Source organism: Galleria mellonella, unplaced genomic scaffold, assembly GCF_026898425.1.
Source record: "Galleria mellonella isolate WM207_F2 unplaced genomic scaffold, CSIRO_AGI_GalMel_v1 utg19, whole genome shotgun sequence".
Lineage (NCBI taxonomy): Eukaryota > Metazoa > Arthropoda > Insecta > Lepidoptera > Pyralidae > Galleria > Galleria mellonella.
In genome coordinates this window covers 2642569-2656832 of record NW_026442028.1, presented here as the reverse complement: position 1 = coordinate 2656832, position 14264 = coordinate 2642569, and the positions used below count along the sequence as shown (strand labels likewise).

Below are 14264 nucleotides of genomic sequence, written 5' to 3'. Positions count from 1 at the left end.
GTAACAGTCGCCTATAGACACGAGCGGTACCCAGTAAATTCACGCCATATCCCACCCTTCAAACCGAAACACAGCCATGCTAATACAACTGCTTCACGGTTGAAACACGAATGGGACAGAGGTACCCAAGCAATCGACTTTTGTACAAAGTCTCCCTCTGATTCACTGATAGAACGCTTCCTTAAAAGAACGCAAATGATTCCTTCTCCTCCCTGTATTAAATAATATTCTTCCAATCAAATTTAAGAATTACAAATGCATAATTTTGAATTCCACAAATTAGTTAAAAGTCAAAGCAAACATCCGGGTTAGTTTATGGTCGGTTGGTATATTTTTCTACAAAACCCGTCTATTCATATAGTTGTGCCAGATTTTTTTTCATATAACGGCCTACTAATTGTCGTTTCGCAGAAGGTTTCTGTTGACACTTAGTTGGCGTTATGGGTTTCCGCTATAGTTTTTTTTCTGTATAGGCATCATGTGTGCTTTGTACAAAGTTTTGAATTTACTCCATCAACAATTACCTATCAGTAGGACAACAAATTCCATTAAGTGTTAGGTAATAAAATAAGAATGTGATAATAAATAATTATTTATATTTGAGAAATATGTATATAAAAATAATTACAATTAAATTATAATAAAATGTATTTTCATATAAATATTATTTATTATTGCCAGCAACAAATATTAAAAAAAATCTTTTTATATTTTCTTTTTCATGTACGTTTCTGTAACTTTTTTTCTGATTTCCTAATATACGATTTTGATTTTACTTTGATAGTGTCACTGTTCCTCAGCCACACTTATTAATTTTTTATTTTTATAATATTTATAAAATTTATTTTACAATATCAGATGTTAGTCACTTAATACACAAACCAAAGGTCAATTACTGTAACTAATAGAGAATAATATACAATATTATCAATAAAAATGGATCAATGTACCTTAGTAAAATAAGCGCCTGGTAACGCAATGTAATATCTAACGGTATTGTTAGGTAATCGGCCGATTCCCTATGTGATTATCTAGTATATATAAATAAATAATAAACAACCTACGATAAAAGCTTATATAATATTTATTTAGGCAGAAAAAAAATACTACGAAATTCCACTTACAACTAGATACTGATAATATCTACCTCTGTAATAACGTATATTTTTAAATCAACTTGGTTAAGTTTAAAATTAAATAGGTATATTATTTTTTACAAAAAAACATTGACAAATTAAATATCCGATCACCATATATGATAATAAAAATAAATAAGTACCTACTTAAACCTTTATGATTAAAAAAAAAAATAGATTGTAGCATATGCAAAAACCAGTTGGATTCGACAACAAGTCAAAAATCTCATACATTCTTCTTAAAGTAAGTTAAAAACTATAGTTCTCTATTTATTATGTATATATTCGTTTCAACCTACTAAACATCAGAATAAAATAATCTTTTATGGTTATTTAAAATTCTCTATACAAAAATGTCATAATCCCGCAGTTAGCATGCAGAATGCATAGTTACGTACAGAACGTGCACTTTATTTAGTAGAAAAGCTTAAATGACAATAGTAAAAAAAATATACAAATTAGTGGAAGAGTCGCTCAAGTGTAGTATCTATTATGATTATCATGTAAAATTGTAATAAAAATAAAAAAAAATGAATTTGAAAATCTTTTTTTTTTTGTAATAAGAAAAATTCGTTGCGAATGGCGAAAGTAAAAAGAAATTCACAATTATTATTTGCGAATTACTAAAAATTGATGATTTTTAAATATCTAATCACAATATCGAATACTCTTAAATATTATGCCAGAAAGTGTATTAAATATTATTGTAAATTAAAATCAGCTACTCTAAATTTGCATTTTCTTAATTTCAAAACAAAATTATGTAATTCAAAGTGAAAACACGGTCACTAACTGTTATTCAGTGTCAAGTAATAACAGTTTTTTAGACAAAATTATAACTAAACTATTATAATGTTCGCTAGATATAGACATTTTGTAACCACTTGCATTACTCGCCCGTTGTAATTTATATTTAAAAAATCGTTTGTCCTGACTGTATCAACGCACAGCTAAAACTACTAAGCTATATTTCTAGAAAGCTGAAATTTATATCATAGGTTTACTTAATAACATAAACATCCACTAAAAAGGATTTTTAAAAATTTCAACTTAACACTCGAACCTCGGACCGGTCATTGTGATTGGTGTTTTAAATGTCTTAATGTTTCCGAAATTTGTTCAGTTCTAGGAATACAAACCACAAAGTGATAATTATAATATTTTTTAATTGTAATTTTTCGCATCATGCAGTATAATGTGGTAAATGAAAAGTTACAAAAACTTAATTCTTCATAACAACAATTTTCGGAAATATTAAGTAATGAATTAAAAACACCGGTCACAACGAACGGTCCGCGGTTCGAGTGCTAAAAAAAACACGACACCATACGGACAAAGCTGCTAATCGTTGCTCACTAGTTCAATATAATAAATCTCTAACTATAAACACTAAGGACCAACCCAATAAAATATTATATGAAAGCCACTTACAAACTAGAATTTTTATTTAATTGACTATTCTATCTTTTTATTTCCGTGGTGTAAAGCGTGCCCACACTCAGTTAAACTACTCAAACAAATAGGTGAAAAAAATACAGTTTGGGGTCCGATTTCCAGCTTCGTTAGAGGCGCGTGCGCAGCATGCGGGTTGAATTTACTAACGTTTATTATTGTGCACTTTAATGACTTAATAACAATTGTCCAGCCATCTCGGAATGGTCCCGTATTCACACGAAGCGTGTTGCATTTTAAAGTAGGGGTGAGTAGGATCCATTTAGATTTTGTATTTAATGAGTGACAGTGGACAATCTGACTAAATAAAATTGATTAATATTGTTCATGATGCTTTTAAAGTAATGGTTTGTAGTGATAAAAGGCCCTCACGAACAATTTAATTTTTTAATAAAATTGGTATAAGTACATTACAACTTCATGTCGTATATACATGCATAGGGATTTGAACTAATAGTAATAGTGTATTAATTGAAGAATATTGTAATGTTAAACACTGCCAAATTATCAGCTGTAGGTATAATAGATACTAGACTAGTAATTCCGTAGTATTTTGGTGGGCTATGGGAATATCCTGATAAGTCGATCAAAAGACATATGCAACGTTGTACGTCTCCCAGAAACAGACTGGTTAATGACCCAGCATAATGACGCTGAAATGATAAGATCTTTATTGCATTGCGATGTTATTTAAAAGTCGAAACCACTAATTGGGAATGACTCACGTCCCCTATAACAAAAATTGCAACCATTATGTGGGCATTTTAAATTTCGCTGGCTTATTATTATAGTGGAATGGGGTGTTGCGATTCTTAGTATGATACTGTGCGTTAGGGGTAACAGTGTATTTAGAATATGTTTTTGTTGTATTCATACGTCTGTTGCCCTTAGTGACCACATTTGGTAGTTTTATTGAACCGAATAAAAATTTGCCATGTAAATAGCTATGTAAAACAGTTTAAAATTACTCGTGTTGTGTTGTGAAATCTTTATTGTACATAATTTACATTGGACGTTTTAAAAGATTTAATTATGTATATTGTATATGTATGTAAAAATGTATATTAAATATAATAAACAAAAATTTTAATACTATGTACTAGTATACATTTTTAAATTGTTCAGAAAAATAAGAATGACTTCTTTTTAAATATTATTTAATCACTGCCACATAAAATAAAACCATCTTACCGACGACCACGTTGCATAGGATTCCTAAATAGAAGCCTAGTCCTCTTCTCATAAAAAAAAAAATATTAAGTAACGGGACATTAATGGATCGTTATGATGTATGTATTTTTTATGCAACTTAGAATGGCAAACAAGCTGGCCCACGTGGTGGAAAGTGGTAACCGTCACCCGTAGGCATGACATGTTAGAATACTACTAAAAATGTGAAACAAACTGACGGCCCACTTGATATAGGATGCTGACACGAACAACACTGTAATCGTGGAATATTCCGTAGACATTACCCATGGTACATCCCAAGCGTTGTTGAGGTATTTATACCTCTTGTTAAAGATTGCAGTATTATATTATGTAATATTCATAATTGAAGTAATCGGTAAAAGTTCTTGAAGATTGAATATACGAAATAATATTATTTATAATAATTTATCTTTTAATAATTAGACATTCAAGCAGGATCTTAAATGAAATTACTTAAAAGAGCTATTCATTTCAATTTGATAAATTGCTAAGTACTTACATTTTAATCACTAATTTATTATATTGAAATTAATTTTTCTACAAAATGTATTAAATTAAATTTTAAACTATAAAAGGAAAAAATAATGTTATTCACTTTGTTGATAGTCATTTCAGGCGTTAACGGTGCACTGCTAAACATAGGTTTCCTCCATAGACGGCTATAAGGAACGATGTTGAACCACCCGTATTCAAAGACTACTTTATAGGTTTAAGATTTTATTCCACAAAAAAAGTACTAACTTTAATAGCGACAGAACCAGTTACTTTGATTTTAAAACTTCTGTACTGATTTGGATAAAAATTCTATGGGAACAATCTGAAAATATATCCTTTCAGATAAAAATAGAAGAAGGTTTATAAATGACGAAGTTATGAAGTAATAGTCATAAAAAATAACCGAATTGACTTCCTCTTCCTTTTTTGAAGTCGGTTAAATAGGCCAAAATTTCCCAACTAAATAAAGATAAAACATTTTTTTACTATTGAAGGATCCTGCGATTGATCACAATATCACCTGAAAAAAAGCGATGATGTTGGTCTAAGATAGGACTCGTGGACCCACGAATAGTCTATTCACATTTACCTTAAATTGGTACAGATTATATTTCAATAAAAAAACAAAAGCAGAGAGAGTTCCACTTTTTGGCCGTATGCATAATGAAGAATGACACAAAGCGCTTCGAGCGTATAAATGGTGTCTATGACCAAAGGGTGGAGGCTTTCGCCCCGTCCGGTCATCTGATGCTGAAAGGGAGAAACAGGAAACAAATCATGCAATTCTTAAGTACACTCTCCAAAATTTATCCTGTACAACAAAGCGAGTCACGCAATTTTGCGGCGATGTTCTAAAAAATAAAATTTGGAATGCAGCAACAAATCGTCTACTATGAACTTCTTGGCTCGGCGTTCAACAGAAGTTCAAGTGAAGTCAACTGGTACTTGACAGAGCCGTCCCAAAGGTGGCAGCAGTAATTCATGGATTTTTGAACCTTATAAACCACTTTTAGACTACATTTTCACTGAAGTTAAATATGATTAATAAACACAATGCGTTAATGGATCGATCAATAAGAGTCGAGTTACTACTTACAAGTAATTATTTCTAAAAGATTACTAAAACCAGATATATAGAAAGTGATAAATAAACTCCTTTTTCCTTCTGTCAACAGAAGCGTTACGTCAATCAAAATGCAGACGCTATTTTAGTAGTAATTTCACGGCAGGATAATATGGAAATTGTAGTGGTAGGTTCTTAACGGAACAACTAGCAATGCCAACTGGCAATATAATAGGTAATTAATCACTTTCATACCTGACAATGGATATGTTAATGTCGACCCGTATATAACGCACACTCATTGTTGTACAAAAGATGTTTCTTATAATTTATTTCGGAGTTCTACAGAAATGACTAAAGACTTTTTAAAGTGTTGCATACGGAGTCGAATACTGTCCTCGTCCGATATTAGAATCAGTATAGTTAAGTGGCCTGTATTTTTCAGTATATATGTAAGACGAAATCTTTGCTAATTCTGGACCGATTTTAATATTTCTTTTGTAATTGATTGATCGTCTACTCTGGTGTTGTTGTGTTTCCATATTATTTGTGTCCTGAAGTATTTAGTTGTTTGTTACGGGGCTATATCCCTCTTTTTATTTTAAGTAAATCTTTATTCAATAATTATACAATGTAATTCGAAATATAGACATATTATATATTATACAAAAGAAAACAAGTAAATATTAATTATAATTTTTTTTTATACAACTTAGAATAGCAAACAAGTTGACGGCCCACCTGATGGAAAGTGATCCGTATTTTTTACCGTGGACATCAAGACTTTTCGCCCATGAAATGTTTGCCATTTCTGAAGACTCAATTCCTCTGTACCCTGTAAATTCACGATATCCCACCCTTCAAATCGAAACACAGCCATGCAAACACAACTGCTTCACGGTTGAAACACGAATGGGACAGAGGTACCCAAGCAATCGACTTTTGTACAAAGTACAATTAATATAGATTAGGTGATATAAATTAGGTAAAGAAAATCCTATTTTTTCATCAAGACTTCGGTAAATTTATCTGCAAAGTAAATGAAGTACAAACAACATTACAATATATACATAATCATACATTTTACATCGTGCGTTATAATTTCCGACCGACGAAATTATAAAAACTTTTTAATACAGAATAATACATATTTTAACGTTTCCTTTGTGAAAATTTTGCAAGCGTCATTAATAAAGATATTTGCCGACCACCTTCTTTCCACCCTGCATTTAAACTCTGAAGGGACGTACTGCGCAAAAAAAAACTGTTCCATATTTAAATTTGCATCACGGCGCTACTTCTCGATTCAAAAGCTTTACAAAATGCCGTTAAACTTTTAAAGAACAAACGGCGATTTTCGGTTATGGCTTGGTGACAATAGATGGGTGTTTTTACCAATATTGTACATCATTTATCACTGGTCCTCCTTTGAAGGGACACGACGGGGATTGGAATTGACAATGTGTGGTTTATTGAGAAGCCTGAAGCGATTTACGAAATTCTGTTACAAATATAAAACAAATATCTGTATCTGTCCTAATGAATTTAATAATTTCATGATGTTTTTAAATGAAACCTCCCGTTTTGACAAAAATCATTATAACAATATTAAGTATAAAATTGGTATAATCAGATTCATTTTAAGACTACGGTCTTTTCCTACCGTATTGGATTTGAGATCACGTCAAAGTGTTGATTTGGACGTTACTTTATATATAAACAACTATCAAATAAATTTCCACCCGGTCCCTCCTGGAAAATAATTATTCGTAACGATAATCACAAATAATCTCATTTCATCCTCACCTTAATAGGTGGTTTGACAGTAAAGGATGTTCCTTTCACTAGCACTTTAGTAGTATAAACCAACGTAGTCATCACCATTCCATTTTCAATAAAAAAAAAACAATCAAATCACACCTCTTTTATCTTAATCCACACCCAGTAACCAAAGCACATCCAACGAACCGCCGATAAGTAGTGGATTTAGCAACCATTATACTATTTCCCCGGCGTTTACAATGATTAATGTTGGTTACAGTGTGACAATCCGGAGCAATTTGTGTGTGTTCGTCACGCGTGAAAAGCAAACAAACCGGCAAACCGCCACTGCGAACCGCCGCTGTCGCTAGCGCTCATTGTTATTCCACGTTACAGTTACACACTTTTTAATGTCACGTGTGACTAATGGTTACACTTTTGAATAGTAATAACCGATTAACAACGGGGAGTAGACCGCCGGATTTATCTGTTGGCGCGAAAGGTAATTTACATTAGGTCAGTTACAGGCTTCTTTCTATGTTGGTACTGAAAAGTAACTCGTATTGAAGTGAGCGATCAACTTAAAATAAATTGAATGGAAATTTTAGAGTCCGACTTGATACCAATTTACATGATGGTAGTAGTGGGTCATGGTCAGATAACGACGGTGATACCACTCCCAATGATATCGCAGTAAAATGTGGAGCAGGTTTCATAAGTGTAGAGAGGAAGAGGCGTGCCCCCTCCAGAAGAGTCTGGTGCCCACCTCAGCAGGTACACTTTTATGGGACCAGCTCTTCCTCCCTAAGCTCCTACTTGAAAATAATGACACCGTTAAAGCCTTTTGACACCATCGCATTCAAAACTAATACATATCACATCAAATGGATGTTAACTACCTTCATTTGTATTTAACGAGTATTCTATATTATTTCAATTTGATCCTAGTTCAATTTAATCGAAAGTCAACCTGATATCAAGAATTAAATCAAAAATTTATTAAAAAAAAAACCTGCATTTACTTGTACTAAATGAAATAGAATATCATGGCATAGAATGAGTCACTCCTTCCTTTCCCGTGGACGTCATAAGAGGCAACTAAGGGAAGTTAATGGTCAAGGGATGAGCAGCAGCTTCCTTCTTAAAATATCATCAAAGCCTAACTGCAATTGCTAAGCCGTCTGCCAAACGTGGCGACTACTGGCAAAGCCTCCTATAGGGCGAAACCTATATTCACCAGTGAACAGTGAACTGATAATATGATGATGATGAAACTTGCATTTAAAGTGTACTGGAAATTTATATCACCGATACTGAGAACGATACCACCATGTTCATCTATTCCTGTTGTAAACCAACAATGTATGCGAATGTCAGTACGATCTCTGACAAAAGAGATACAATACTTTAATTCTCAGGAGCGGTATTGTGTCAAATATTGCATGGCAACCACACCCCTAATTTTACTGTACCCCAGAATACAATATAATTTATTCTGTTCATGGTATCATCTATAGTTTGCAACCAACTTGATTATCATTTTAAGTAATAAAAAAACGTCATGTAGTCTACTAATATTATATGAAAATTTGTAATAATGTGTGGATATTTAGATAGTTGGACGTTTATTACTTATTTTAAAAAGATTTTAAGAATTTAAATAATTTAAATACATAGTCGTGCACAACTATATTAATAAATAATGCTACCAAAAAAATTAATAATTTATTTCTACCTATCCCAACGGGAGTTAGGTGTGATAAATACGTATGTAAGTATGGTACCAATATATAATATAATTTATAAAATACGCAGAAAAAATATTCCTAATAATACAACTTATTTACACCTTATATAAATACAATTAATTAAACAATGAACTGCTAATTATAATGTAACAATGTATAAGGTAAATAAATATATTAAAAAACACAACACCGCATGACATTATTAACATATACCGCAGTAACCGCAAACATGAATCACGACGTACTTATTATAAATTCAGTGGAAACGAAGTCCGAAGTATTTTGCATTCCTCGCATAGCCTAAGCACAACCGGTAGCGTGCCAAGTACATATATACTGAAAATCTACTGAAAAGCACGAAATAATGCCTACCGCGTCCGATCATTGCAAAATACAGCGTCGAATCAAAGAAATGTTTGGGACAACACGTACGGGTTGCCAAAAAATGGTCACACTGAATACTTTATGCTAAGTGCAGTGCAGAGGTAAAATGAAGTTTATTTATTCATAGCAGTCCAAGTGAACCGAATGCAGCTGCGAAAATGGGAGGGCGTGGGCAAGAAAATGAAACGAATTTCTTAGACTATAAAAAAGTATATATAAGACTAATAAATAAAGAAAAACAAAAGAGAAAAAGAAGATATATAAATTAATTCCATTGTGATATTCGTAGCTGTGTATTTGATCTAAATTCAGTGGGAATTTTAAAGAAAACATGTTACATAGTGTATGCGCAAAATATATAGTTCTAATATTCTGTAGCTTGACCTGTGCTATGACATGTCAATTAATAAAACTAGATCTTACACTAGAGACATTGTGCGAATAAAATTTTGATTCAGGGTTTTTAATATCCCGTGTCCTTTGGGGGGAAGGGATTGTTAGCAATTGAGTTTGACAGCCCCATTGCTAGCAATATGCCCTATCAGGTCAACCTCCGCGTGGTTCCCCCTGGAAACCATCGTGAACAATTCTCGTTGAATTTGTCACAATGGGCTAATTGACCTGCTTCATCCTCACCTATCATCCTTCACTGGTGCCCTGCCGGTGTATACCGATAGCGCGGTTGGGGTTACTATTTCATTATCACCTATAAAAAAAAATATTAAATACGATTACGATTTCACCTTTAGATATTCTGTGAAATAATATGAAAGCTAGATTTCCAGGCAAAATTGTAGACTTATGGCTTAAAACTGAAGGCAGTACCTACTTGCGTATTACTTACAGTAAATAACTAGTAATTGTATAAGGGCAATCTTATCATGAAAATGGTCTTATTATTCCTAGATCCTTCTAGTAATAATAATACTTATTACATTATTAATAATTGACAGTGACAAAACGTTAAAACATAAAATATTACGGCGCTTCATAAATTTTTATTGAGGACCCCGTAGCATTTTAATAGCGCTCGTCGTTTACCAGTAAAGATGATATAAAATTTTAATATCAAAGTCACGATGCTGCGCAGAGCTCTCACTTCAGAAACATTTTATTTTCTGCCCTTGTTATTTGCAAAAATAGTGGATATTTTTTGTGAAAGTTGATGATTATAATATAGCATGTATGTATACGTGGACGAGAGATGGGCAGCAGTATCCCCCTTAAAATATCTCTAAAAGCCTAACTGCGATCGTCAACCCGCCTGCCAAGCGTGGCAACTACTGGCAAAACTCCCCTTATGACGAAGACTTATGTCCAGCAGTGAACAGTTAACGGCTGAAATAATAATAATAAAATTTAAATAAATGTTCCTTTGAATGGGTAAAAATGCAATAGTAACTACGTCTGCACTATCGGTATACGAAAGCAGGGCAGTTAGCTCATAATGACGAACTTCAAAAGAATTTACAATGATGATTTCCAGGTGAAACTACATGGAGGTTAACCTGATAGAATACTGGTAGTAGAGTGCTCATGTCTATATAGGCGACGGTTACTACTTCCATCAGGTGGGCCGTCAGATTGTTTACCATTCTAAGTTGCATAAAAAAAGACCTGAAAGGGTATATTGCTTGTAATAAGGCTTCTAGACACTACTACGAACTCTTTCCCCCTGAAAATACATGTTATATACGACCATCATTTTATTACTTCAAAATGAATATGTTCAAGGCATAGTTATGTTTAATAAGTCGTTATTATTCAAATGGATGTAATAAATTGGTCAGAACAATTTCATCATATGATGATTATATGTTGACCCTGAACAACAAACCATGAATGTCACCTCTTCTGAACTAACTACTCCAAAAGAGTAGGTGATTACCATTATCATAGTGTTTAGACAGCTTAGTATTGTGATATTATTTGGAATTTCCCTTCTTTTTTATTAGAGTGTTATGTTCTCCTGAACATCTCTTACCAAAACTCTTCTGAGACATGTATATTTTATTTTCACCACAAAAAAAATTTTACATCGTAACCAAATCAGATATTTTTACCAAACTACTAAACGGATTTTGAAAAAAATTCTATGTAATCTCAGATAAAAACAGAATTTTTAAAAACGATTTATAAATGACGAAGTTCTGAGATAAAAAATAACCAAATTGAGAACCTCCTCCTTTTTTAAAATCGGTTTGAAAGTAGTAGTCAACTAGTGACATTATGTTGTTATCCTATCGCCACTAAATACACATTAATAAAATAAAACATAATTAGGAAACTTCTTTTTGAAGTCGGTTGAAAATAGAACATATCATTAAATAGACAATATAATATTTCCCATAAACGAATACCTTGAAACAAGGTACTTATGTGTGAACAAAAATATACACGCAATTTTACAATAGGACCTAAACCTTGTTGTCATATAAATAAACGTCATTTTCGTCCAGAAAACGGATAGTAAATCAGTCAGTGCAACACATTTCATGAATGATTTGTACTTGGACTACAATACTCGTGTTATTACTATCGTACAAGTACAAACTTAGTAAAATAGTTATTGGAAAATAGCTCATTTGACAGTGTCTTTAAAGTTCATAATGAATACTTGGTAAAGTTTGTAAACGATAACATTTATGTGTCAAGGACTGTTTATTTCTGCAACACAAACTAACAGCGGAATCCCTAAATCTAACTGCCGGGTACTTTTGATGTTTTTCCTTATAAAAAAAAATATTAAAAATTAGACTTAGAGCTTGATTTGCCAGGAGAAAGGTATATCTCGCTAAATTCCTAAGGAATAAGAAAAAATGGGAAAGGAAACCTTATTGCACTAACTCCAAATAACGGTACAAAAATCAAAAAGATCTGGCTATATCAAACTGTTTATAATTACTCTTCTCCATCCAAAGGGTGCCTGGAAGAGATCGCTCTTAGCAATAAGGCCGCCCATTGTTTTCTTAATGTATATATTTAATTTTCTCGTAATTGTTTGTATATATAATAAGTTTATTATTATAATCTTATAGTGTGACAATAAAGAGTATATATATAGTTATCTACATTTGTAATTTAAGCTGTTCCACCAGTTAGGTTAAACAACTTACTTACTTTAGTTATAACTTAATTGAATTATCGATTAATAAACAAGAAAAAGCAGTTTGGACACATACCGCATTATATACGTAAGTATAATAGACTTTTAATATTTGCATTCATAAATGTTTGGTATTGTAATAAATTTGTTTAATTAGTCAAGTTAGTTATTTGGCATAGTAATGAAACGTTGAGCACATTGGTTTGAAAAATATGTTACTGGATAAAATTTCTAATCGGACGAATTGGAGCTAGCTATGTAGAAAACAGCCAATTTACCTGAGATATTCGTATCGCACGCCCGTTTTTTGCATAACTAGTTTTCCAAATTTGAAAATGAACTTCTTTAATTTTGTTGGTTTTTGTTCGGTTTCAATTACTTTGTCAGTTAATTTGTTCTTCGACAAATTTCAGAGGCGTTCGTGTTAATGAAGTCGGCCTAGAAACTTCATACCTAAGAGCACGACATCCTCACACGTGTAGTAGTAGTTGGTTCGAGGTTGTTGACAGCTCCAGATTGATGTGATGGACATTTACGTTTGATAACGATGTTTTATGTTATCAATCTGTAAAAAAATAGGTTCCTCATTGAGATAACACTGTTTCTATACAAAATATGCATAGTAACAAAACTCTAAGGGTCTTTATCTAAATAGGATATACTATATACTATTTCTTGTACTTACACATATACATAATCAAATATATAATGTTAAGCGAATAAAGTCAGATTTAACGAGTTGAAATATGAGTACTGAAAATCTGCGGATTAAGTCTGACAGATCGCATTCGTAATACGAGAATAACGTGAATGTGTGTGACAACACAGATAAACAATGCGGAAGTTGAAAAGTAACAGACAACGGAAAATCTGATATACATATATACCGTTTAATGTTCGAGGAAGATGTCCAGAATTTACGTGCTTACCTATGACGATTTATAAAAGTGGTGCAAACAGTTTATAAAAAATAGAAGCTGTTTACGTTTGTTTTCTCTGCTCACCCCATGAGGAACACCAGCGCGTGATAAATACAATGTAACCTAGAACAACCATATCCGCAGTAGCCTATAACTCGCACCAACAAAAATAATAATAGCAAACAACTCGTAAATCATAGAGTCGGCATTTCTGGCGAATGTGATCCAAACTTAGATAGTGACTAGGGAATTTGCGTTATATTTAGCAATTTACTCAGCATTATATGAATATGTAGTAAACGCCGCATTGTTTCTGGATTTACGATAGTACATTTTGTAAAACAAGAATAGCAAGAGAATTAAAAACTAATAATAAGATGCTAGTAGCCAGTTTGATAATTAATAAAACCATGATTAGTAATAGGAAAATATTTAGTTATTATGTCAATATTAAAATGAAACAGGATCGCCATATAATCAGATTTATGTTCAAATTTTCTATTAAATCTAATCTGTCACTAAATTGCCAAGTGACTATTTTGTATTATATTTTAATCTTAAACATAAGGCCATATATTTTTATATCGGATAATAATGGAATGGTAACCCCGCCTGCTCTAACGGTATACGCTGGCGAGGCACCAGTGAGGGATGATAGGTGAGAATGAAAAGGCAGCACTACGGTTTCCAAGGGGGCTAAGTGGAGATCGACCTGACAAGGTATATTGCTAGTAATGGGACTGTTAGTCCGCATTACTAACAATCCTTCCCTCCTGTTTTATATTGTATTAGGCCATAACCTAAACCTACTGTTACAAAGCTTATTGTGGTGATAGACAGGTGTGCAAAAAGAAAAATTTGTGGCTCAATTTTGGAAACAAAATCATTTCATAGTGTCAGAAAAATATATTCCCAAAAGGAATGGACTATAAGGATTTTATAAATAAATTCTTAACTGAATCCGACTTCAAAAGCAATGTTCCTTTT

At 32.4% G+C, this 14264-nt stretch overlaps 1 protein-coding gene across 3 annotated transcripts in view; it reads right to left on the bottom strand.

Moving 5' to 3' along the window:
• LOC113519963 (mitochondrial cardiolipin hydrolase-like) overlaps positions 1–14264 on the bottom strand; it is a 174129-nt gene that overhangs the window by 110903 nt on the left and 48962 nt on the right. The window contains exon 5 of one of the 3 annotated variants that reach the window (XM_052894032.1): positions 12811–12922. The exons of the other annotated variants lie outside the window; for them this stretch is intronic. The gene's annotated coding sequence lies outside the window, so the exon portion shown is untranslated. The remainder of the gene's footprint in view (positions 1–12810; positions 12923–14264) is intronic. 3 annotated transcript variants of the gene reach the window in all.